The sequence below is a fragment of the Pteropus alecto genome, unplaced genomic scaffold (genome assembly GCF_000325575.1).
Source record: "Pteropus alecto unplaced genomic scaffold, ASM32557v1 scaffold202, whole genome shotgun sequence".
Classification (NCBI taxonomy): Eukaryota; Metazoa; Chordata; class Mammalia; order Chiroptera; family Pteropodidae; genus Pteropus; species Pteropus alecto.
In genome coordinates this window covers 1,695,881-1,705,694 of record NW_006432451.1, presented here as the reverse complement: position 1 = coordinate 1,705,694, position 9,814 = coordinate 1,695,881, and the positions used below count along the sequence as shown (strand labels likewise).

The 9,814-nt window shown below is 36.5% G+C and overlaps 1 protein-coding gene across 4 annotated transcripts in view; it reads left to right on the top strand.

Moving 5' to 3' along the window:
- KCTD20 (potassium channel tetramerization domain containing 20) overlaps positions 1-9,814 on the top strand; it is a 35,183-nt gene that overhangs the window by 1,290 nt on the left and 24,079 nt on the right. For 2 of the 4 annotated variants that reach the window (XM_006907324.3, XM_006907323.3), the window contains exon 1: positions 1-65. The exons of 1 other annotated variant lie outside the window; for it this stretch is intronic. The gene's annotated coding sequence lies outside the window, so the exon portion shown is untranslated. Of the gene's footprint in view, positions 66-128; positions 245-9,814 lie in introns of those variants that run through there. One more of the 4 variants, XM_015585917.2, reaches the window with a different exon arrangement.

Sequence of the window (9,814 nt, the reverse complement as noted above, 5' to 3'; positions counted from 1 at the left end):
CTGTGTGCGCGCGCCTCCCGGGCGGATTCAGGCCCCCAGCGTGCGGGCGCGGCAGGGGGCGGCAGGTAAGTGGCGGTGGGCTGGGCCCCGAGATTTGCCTTTGTGTCGGGGGCCATTCTCCTCAGGACGCTGCTTGGGCGGACGTCCTCTGGGTCCGACCCCCAGTGAAAAGGCCGCGGGACTAAAATCGTCGCGATGAAAAATGTCGGCAAGTGGGTTCCGGGTGCCTGTTCTCGTGCAGGGGGTAAGGTCTGACGATCCGGGGAGAGGGGTCACCTATGTGGAAATCGTAAGCACAATCGTGGGGATAGCTAAAGTATAACTTGCCTGTTTTCTGCAGGCCTTTCGTGTTTTTATCCCGTCTGAATGAAGTGACGAGAACTCCGAATGTTTATTGATAAAACATTTGCAGACCTGTTTTTTTCTGGCAATTAATTGAACTCATTAAAAATTATGTAGTTAGTCGGACTTCCTCCCAAACTACGGAGCAGAGAGTGCAATTTTGCTCGCTCTTTTCACTTCTGCTTCAGAGTCTTCCTTCTCTGTCATCCACAAATGACTAGCTTTCATCAGTGGCTCTGAGAGCAAAAAGAGCTGGGGAGAACCATAACCGGTAATTTTCTTTTAAATAAAATCTTACTTTTTATGGCAGACAGAGTCTTCAGGTTTACAAGCCTAGCTCTGCAGTATCAAAAAACCTTCGTTGTTTTAGAGTTTGTGATTCTTTCTGAAAATTCCTAGGTTGAACCGATTTATTTATAAACAAACCAGCGAACAAACAGGATAAACAGGGCTGTGGAGGAACTGTTTAATCAGTTTGTGAAAATGCATTTTCCAGGACCTTTAATTGTCTCCTTGTTAGTTCTTAAACAGCTAGCTGCAGTTATTACTTGAGAAATTGAGGGGTTTTTTTAATGGTCCCCAAAATGAAGTGTTGTAGTAATACCAGTGGAATATGATGAATCTACAGTCAAAGAACTTCACTCTCGACTACCCCCCAAGCCCTACCTTCAAATTCTGGGGAAGTAGTTCTCAAAATATAAGTTTGCTCCTTAAAAATGCCAGTACCACTACCAGAAGTTTGATTTTAGATATGTGATGGGTCCTGGGTATGTATTTAAAGCAAGCACCCCCTCCCTTCGTCTATCACTGGTGATCCAGGGACCACACTTTGAGAAACACCACCATAGGGCTGACCTGAGAATTTTTAGAACTGCTCAGTTCTTTTATTCCTTTGTTGTCGGAAATGACTTTTCATACATACTCTGATACTGCCTTGGTAGTTTAGAGATAGCCAGTGCCTATTTCATTCTAGGAGCTACTTGCAGTATCATCAGACCAGCAGTGCCATTAGGCCAAATTTCCTCCCTTGCAACTAATTCACTCTCCCTTAGAACCAGGGCAGCCTTTGCCATGTAATTCTCATGGCCTTGAGTTCTCAGATTTCCTGGTATGTAGCAGTACCAGTAGCACTTATGAGGGCTTTCAAATCAGCTGATCATGAATTCAGTCCTGAAATACCCCAGTAATGCCTATTTTGTGCAAAGCGCTGTAGGAGGCCATTTTAGCAACAGCATTGCAGAGATGGCAGTTAACATTGCTAGCTGGAGGTAGAAATGAGGGCTGGATAGCCTCTTCTGCTGCCAAAAGCTTTTTCTATTTCTTAGTCCCTCTTCAAGTAGATGTGTAGGGATGAAGTTAAAATTAGGCTATGTGTTTCAGAGTTTTTTTTTCTGTCTCTAGAATCTTTGTTGTCTGATTTCTCTTGCTAATCAATTTTTCTATTGGTTCACAAAACAGCATGTCTTTCTTTCTGTAGACCTAGGCTTCCTGATTATTGTCTTCCTCTGTCCCCTGAATCTGAACATGCTTGCCCCTCTTTGACTACCTGGTAGTCAAAAGTAAAAATCTTAGGGAAATTGTTGGAATATTGAATGATTTCTAGTTGGAAGACCCAGAGTCATAGAAATATGAGGCTTAGAGATATAAGGAAAGCTATTACAAATTTATGTAGTACAATCCTCTCATCTTTCAGATAAAGAATCTGAGAGATGAGATTACAGAGTGAAGACTCCCGGCTCCTAGCCCAGTATTTTTCCTACTAAATCATCTCAAGAAAAATGCTTCAAAAATGGAAAAGATCTAGAGAAATTCAATTATAAGAAGGTGAAGAAAATGGAGACTTTCACATAATTACAAAACAGTATTATCTGGAAAAAGGAGATTGAAGGAAAATGTGATCTAACCATATAAATCATGAAGAGGGAATACCAAAATAAGGAACTCTGAAGCTTAAAATTAATAAAATGACAAATAGGAGCAAGTAGGTAGTTATATTGTAATCCTAAGAGATGTTATGAACTCGGTATTTTTTTAAAAAAAATTCAATAAAGGTTAAGTACATTGGTGAATGTGTTTGTTAGATATTTGAGCAATGTCTAAATCTTTTGAAGTTGTCACATAACTATACTGTTGTCCTTATAAAAGTTATTAGGTATCTCTGTAGGAGACAGAATATAAGACTGATGTAACTACTAATATGATTCAACATATTCTAGTGTTATAGGAAATGAGATTATTGGAATAGTATATGCAGTTCTGGAATAGTAGGAAGGAAAGAAGTGTGGATGAAAGAGAACTTTTGATATTTTTGCTTAGAGTCCTCCAATAGACATCGTTGGATTGTTCTTGTGTATTCTTGAAAGTAGAATGAGAAATAACATAGTAAGAACTCAATAATTCATAGACATTTATGAACCAAACATTGTACTAAATGCTTTTGTCTATTGTCTCATTTCATCATCTCCATTTTATAGCCGAGGAATCTAAGACACAGTTTAAGCTTGTGCAAAGTCATACACCTAATAAATGGCAGAACCAGTGTTCAAATTTAAAATTGGCTGACTTCAAAGCAATTAAGATTTATGCTCAGTAGTGCCCTGATTATATAGTTGACCCTTAATCATGGGTTTGAACTATGCACTTCAACTTATAAGGGTTTTGTTTTGTTTTGTTTTGTTTTCAAATGATCTCAATTCAGTTGACCATTGTAGTTCAAACCCATGTTACTCAAGGGTCAACTCCACAGCTGGGAATTTGTGTGTGCAGAGAGCTTATGCGGATTTTGGACAGCACTGGGAGGTCGAAACCCCTAACCCCACATTATTCAGGGGTCAGCTGTACTTCATTTGGTAGTGTAAGAATGTGGGCTTGGAACCAGTCTGCTGGGTTCAATTCCTAGTTCCTTCATTTACTAGCTTGGATCAAGCATTCATCAGTTTCTATGAAATAGTGATTGTAATAGTATCTACTTCAGAGTTATGATTGATTTAATTCAAGTAAAGTGCTTAGAACTGTGCTTGAGACATTTTAAGTTCTCAGGAAATGCTGTCTGTAAATTGTTTTTTTAATATTATAATTTAATTTATTTCAAGATACTACTTTCTTTAGATTTGGATTGTTCTTCCCACTGTTGAAATTTTAAGGCTTTATGATAATTATGGATTTAAAGTAAACTATCTCTCTTCTTACTAAAACAAGGAGAAGCCGTACTAAATTTTTGGGAAGCACTGGGGTGTCTTTCTGAGGTCTCTCTTCCCTGCCTTCTCCTTCTCCTGTGTCTTTACACTGTGCCACTCTGTGTCCTCATCTCTTCTTAAAAGGACACCAGCTATACTGATTAGGGCTACCCTAATGACTTCATCTAACCATGATTACTACTTTAAAGTCCCTATTTCCAATCACTTTCTGAGGATTTAGGACTTCAACATATAAAATTTGAGAACACAGTTTAGCTCATAACAGTCAATTTAGGGAATTACATACCAGATAATCTGAATGCTCCATTGCCCTTATTGTTGAGTACCCTGTGCCCTGGGACTCAAGCAGAATCCTTTCAAGATTCTCTGCCTGCCCACCTGTCCTTCCTTCTGCCTGTTACTTAGAATCATGCTTGCTCTTGAGTATCCTAAGAAACACATGCCACTGCATTAAGTCATTGCTTTGGATTTAAAGCTATCAAGATTATCCTGTCACCCCATTGAATAATCTGCTTGAGAAACTATGTCATATATTTAAACTCCTAATTTGTCTAGTGAGCATATTCTTTAGATTGGAAAATGTCAAAAGCTTCCATGTAGTAATATATCATTTTCTTTTAAAAATTTTTCTCCTAAACTGTTAAAAGCTTTTTTTTAAAAAAAAATTCCAACATTTTCTTGAAGAATTCCCTGTATTTAGAGATACATTTTCCTTTTTCTTATTTTAAAAGTAATAACACATTTACTTTAGAGGCTTTGGAATATTCAGTAAACAAGTTTTTTAAAAATCACATATGATGAGCCTACAATTAAGAGAGAATAATTATTATTTTCAGTCTTTTCTATGAATATATTATTTCAGTCTACCTTTTTAAAACCTAATATACCAATACAATTTCATGCTATTTTAGTTACTCTAAAACATATCTTTTTAGTCTTTAATGTGGTGAATTATATTGAGCTTAGCATGTTAAGCCAAACTGTCATGATGTATTATCCTTTTTTATGTATCTGGATTTGATTTTTAATAATTTGTTTTGGATTTTTATGGTTATGTTCATAAGAAAAAGTGGCCTATATTCCTCTTTGGTAATACTCTTATCAGATTTTAGGTTCGTGTTATATTTGCCTCAGAGAACAAATGGGAAATACTCTCTCTTTTTCTGTTCTCTGAAAGAGTTTGTGTAAGATTGATATAAAATTTCTTAAAGGTGTGGAAGAATTTGCTAGTCACGCCATTTGGTCCTGGGGTTTTTTTATGGAAAGATTTTAATTAGGAATTGTGGGTCTCTCTATGTGTATATATATACATATCAGAATAATGTAATATATCATCGATTGGTGTATAAATACACACATAAATATATTAAGGTATTTATTGTAGGGAGTTGACTTAAACAGTTATGGGGACTGGACTAGGTTATCAGGAAGAACAGGCTGGAACTGTTGAGCAGGAGTTGAAGCAGCAGTTCACAGTGAAATTTCTTCCTCAGAGAAACCTGAGTTCTGCTCTTAAAGCCTTTTAATTGATTGGATCAGTCCCACCCAGATTATCTAGGTTAATCTTCCTTACTTAAAGTAAAATGGTTATAGACTTTAATCCCATCTACCAAATACCTTCACAGTAACACCTAGATTTGTGTTTGATTAAATAATAGCACTGTAGCTTCCCTAAGCTGACATAAAGCTGACTGTCATATCTATCCAGGAATTGACTTGGCTACCTTACTAATTGTTTGATGCCTTCAGACAGTTGTTTTTTCTGTTTTACCTAGCTTTTCCAAAAGATGTGTTTGTTATTCCAGGGGACAGGACTAAAACCAGTACATAGAAGTAAGTCATGGTGGGTGCAGGGAGGAAGGCAAACTTCAGCTCAACAAGAGAAAAAAAATTTTCCCCCTAAGGATTTCTGTCCAACAATAGAGTGAGTTAATCAAGAGACACTTTATTTTTGGATAATTTAAGATAGACTGGACTGAATTAGTAGAAGTGTTTTTATAGTCCTACATGGAAGGTGATTGAGATCCCAGATTTTTTGAGATTCATGACTGGTAAAATTGTGGGCAGAAAATTGGGGTCCCATCGTAAGTTTGCCAGTATTTTAGGACATTTGAAAAAAATCTGGGCTTCATTTTCTGTCACCATCATTTCATAAAAGAAAAGACATTTAATATCAAAAGAGTTAATATGTAATTTAGATACAAAAGGCAGTCTTTCCCAAGAAAGCATTATTCTGATATATAATTCTTCAGTTCACATTTTAATATTTTTGAAATCAGGATGTATCTTAAAATCATTTATATATGTTTAATATGGTAGTGCTGCTTTTTCCTAAACACCTGTTATTAGATTGATGATGTCTTAGTCAATGTCAAGTGTTTTAGAACTGAGATAATTGTGTTTGTGTGAGAGAGAGAGAGAGACATAGACATCACCTGCATTGTCCTCATTTTTGCTGATCATCAGTGAAAACTTTTATCACTAATTGCTACTGGTCCTTGAACCATCTTCTGACACAGTGATTTGGATTGTCTCCAGAATTTTCAACATGTATTGATCCGTGAATCTGTTCCCTAAGACCTTCAGATCTTTTCTTGCCATACAAACGCTTAGCTCTTTCCTATAAAACGGCCTACTATATTGACTGATACATTTTTAAATTTTTAAACTGCGCTGCCTTGCACTGTTCCTTAAATATATTATCACTGATAGTGTATCCCTTGGCTATTTCCTGGACATTTGCCATTAAGTAATCTTTAATAGTTTGTGTATCTCTTCCTTTAGAGGCTTTTAGGTAATAGCAAGCAAGAGAGTGTCTTGGACATTAGGGACCTCACCTCCAAGCTTCTATTATTTGTTGACTGGCTTTTTCTCAGGAGTCATTAGCTTTGCCTGGTCTGCTATATGCTTCGGATTGTTCCTAGCTTCAGAGTGTTATTAGAAAGACCATAACTAGTTGAATCCAATCAAGAGATTGAAGCACTCTGTGCGGAAATTATAGAATTTCATCTACCCAATTTTTAGGTAATAAAGTTGAAAGTTACAGCAGAATTGGCTAAGATCTTAATTTGAACTCAGATCGTAAAATCAACCCCCATATGGAGACAATTGATTTAGAGGTCTCATAGCAACTAAACAGAAAAGGTGCTAGATGTGCCCATTATCAGCACGGAAAGGTTGTCTGTTCTGGCTCCAGTTCTTGGACTTGGAATCGTATCTTCCAAACTGAAAGTTACATAGAAATCATGAAGTAAATGAGACCTAAAAAGAGAGGTAACACAGCACAATGGTAACATTATGGCTTCTGAAGCCAAAAGTCTGGGTTTGAAGCATGGCTCCATTATTAGCTATGTAGCTGTGGGAACTTTCTGTAACTTCTTTCTTCTTCGGTTTCCTCATCTCTAAAATTAGGGTCATAATGGCACCTACTTCATAAAGTTTTTTGAATATTAAATAACATTTACAAAGTACTTAGCACATGTTAAATATCATGTGAACTTAAGATGTAACGTTTACTGTAATTTGACATTGAAGAATCTCAGCTGATTAATTTGCAATTCTAATGTAAAATGTGTTCTTGAGTAGTTGAGTTTAGGTTTGATTATTTAAGGATGTAAGAAAACTGCTATGTTTGAAAAGAGTGTTTTAATATTTAAGAACTTCTCAGAATATACTTGATTCATAAGTTTAAATTTTTAGGATTTACTAGAGTTTTTTGAGTATTTAAAGATTTGCTTTATGATAGTGGTTATAGGGGATTCTACTAAATTGTCATGCTTTATATTTTAAACCAGGTGGTGAATACAAGAGTTTTTATTATATTGTCCTTTAAATCTTTTTGTTTATAGTACAGTAATTTTTTAAATTAGAAATTTGACTGGTAAAGTTGTAAAAGAAACTGATCATTTAAGGGTCTTTAGACAGTTATAAATTGAATGTAAGGTCTTAAGTTTTAATTTAAACCCAGGTAACTGTCCAGTCCTTACAACTAATCAGCCCAAGGGTCAATCCCTATCATTGACGTGCAGACAGCAGCCAAGGCTTAACTACAACAGGAAGGCACCCACAACCCACACAAGGGACACTGCTCCACTGGGCCCTGCAAGACACCTACTACATTCATAAAGCCACTCTTGAAGACAAGGTAACTTAGGAGCCCTACCTAATACATAGAAACAAACAGGGAGGCAGCCAAAATGGGGACACAAAGAAACATGTCCCACATGATAGAACAGAACAAAGCCCCGGAAAAGAGCTAAACAAAATGAAGACAAGCAATCTACCCAGCTGTCCTCAACCTTTTTGGCGCCAGGGACTGGTGCTTCTATGAGAATCTAATGCCTGATGATCTGAGGTGGAGCTAAGACGGTGATGCTAGCACTGGGGAGTGGCTGCAAATACAGATGAAGCTTTGCTGGCTCAAAGCTCACCTCCTCTTGTGTTGCCCGGTTCCTAACAGGCCACAGACCAGAGGTTAGGGACCTCTGATCTATCAGATGCAGAGTTCAAAACACTGGTTATAAGGATGCTCAATAAACTTAGTAGGGAAGAGAAGATGAACTCAGAACTTTAACAAAGAAAAAGAAAAGATAAAAATGGAGATGGAAAACATAGAAGGGAACCAGTCAGAAATAAATCCAAGTAACTAATACAGCCCTTTTTATATAGGCATAGAAGCTGTTCTCGGACTTAAGTTACATTGACAAAAAAGTACTAAGGGCAGTAATTTCAGAATGTCAATAGAAGAGACAGAAAAATATATCTAAGCAATTATAGTCTTGTCACTGCTGTTGTGCATTTATCTGCTAGCCTGTCAGCCTGACCTCAGCAGTTCATAGAGAAGGAAAGAAAAAGGCAGTGAAATCAGAGGTACTCTAGCCTTTCTGTGGAGTTGGAATGTTCTTTTCTCTCTTCCTTTTTTTTTTTGCATCTCTTTTCTTGTTATGGCTTTCTTCTAAGGAAAAGAGGAACAGAAATGGTTCTGACAGCAGACATCTTTGAATTTTGTGCCTTGTCCAACTTATATAGTTTTGGCCTTAAATTCTGTTTTATAGGCTATTAATATAGCTTTACCAACTCTCTTTTGGGTACTTGCCTGTTTTTCCATCCTTTGGCCATTTTTCTGTTGGGTTAGTTTTATGAATTTTCATAAGCCCTCATTGAATCCTGTAATTACTCTGTAGTCTGTTGCAAATATAATTTTTCCAGTCTGTTTTTATTTGTTGAATCCCTTGCCATACAAAAGTTAAACTTTTTTGTAGTCAGATTTATCTTTCTCTTTTTTATTAGCTTTTGGATTTTTGGTCTTGATTAAAAAGGCCTCCATACCTCAAGACTGTAATTTCCTAGAATATTCTTCAAAAAGAATATCGTTGTGATTCAGTCTCTCATCCATGAAATGAAAAGTTATATTTGATCAGTTGTTCCCAAACGTAGCCAGTCCACAGGATCACCTGGAACTTGTTAAAAATTCACATTCTCAGATTCCACCCAAACCTGCTAAATCAGAATCCAGTACTTATTCTCTGTAAAACTACAGATACCCAGAGATGTAAATAGAGGGTTGTTGGTATTGGAAGAAATAAGGAATGATGTGGTGGCTAGGTATTAATGTAAGAAAAGAGAAACAAGAAACAAGTTGAGATTTTTAAAAATAAGGTTTTCAAATACGATTTTTGTAAGCTTGCAACTATTTTTGAATGTATAAATAGTACTAACAGCTCACATTTCTTCATTGTTTACCATATGCCAGAGACTGCTTTATTTGAAGTATTTGTAATCTCTAAAACAGTTCTTCCAAATAGATACTATTATTAATTTACAGATGAGAAAATTGATGCTCAGTAAAGTTAGTTACGTGCCTGGATTCATATAGCTAGTAAGTGGCACAATCAAGAACCAAACCAGGCGATCTGGTCCTAAAGCACTTGCTGGTAAATATGGGAGGCAGGAGAGTTTATGGTTAAATCTAGCTTCCCTTAATTTGAGACTCTGTGAGGAAGTAGTACAGCAAATGGGAAAACATTTTATGGCATCAGTTCTTTGAAAAGAAAAACAAAAGAGAAAGGAGTTAGGGGAAGAGGATTGATCTTTACTCGGGATTATACAATTGCTTAGGCTCACAGGAAAAGTATATAAGAAAGGCATATGTAAAAATCTTGACCAGTGTTCAAGAAATGCAATATTGTGAGTTCTTTTTCTGCACAGAAAAAAGTCTTCTGGTGTAACTGCAGTATTAATCTAGAAATATAATCTGTCTTTAAAGTATATAACAT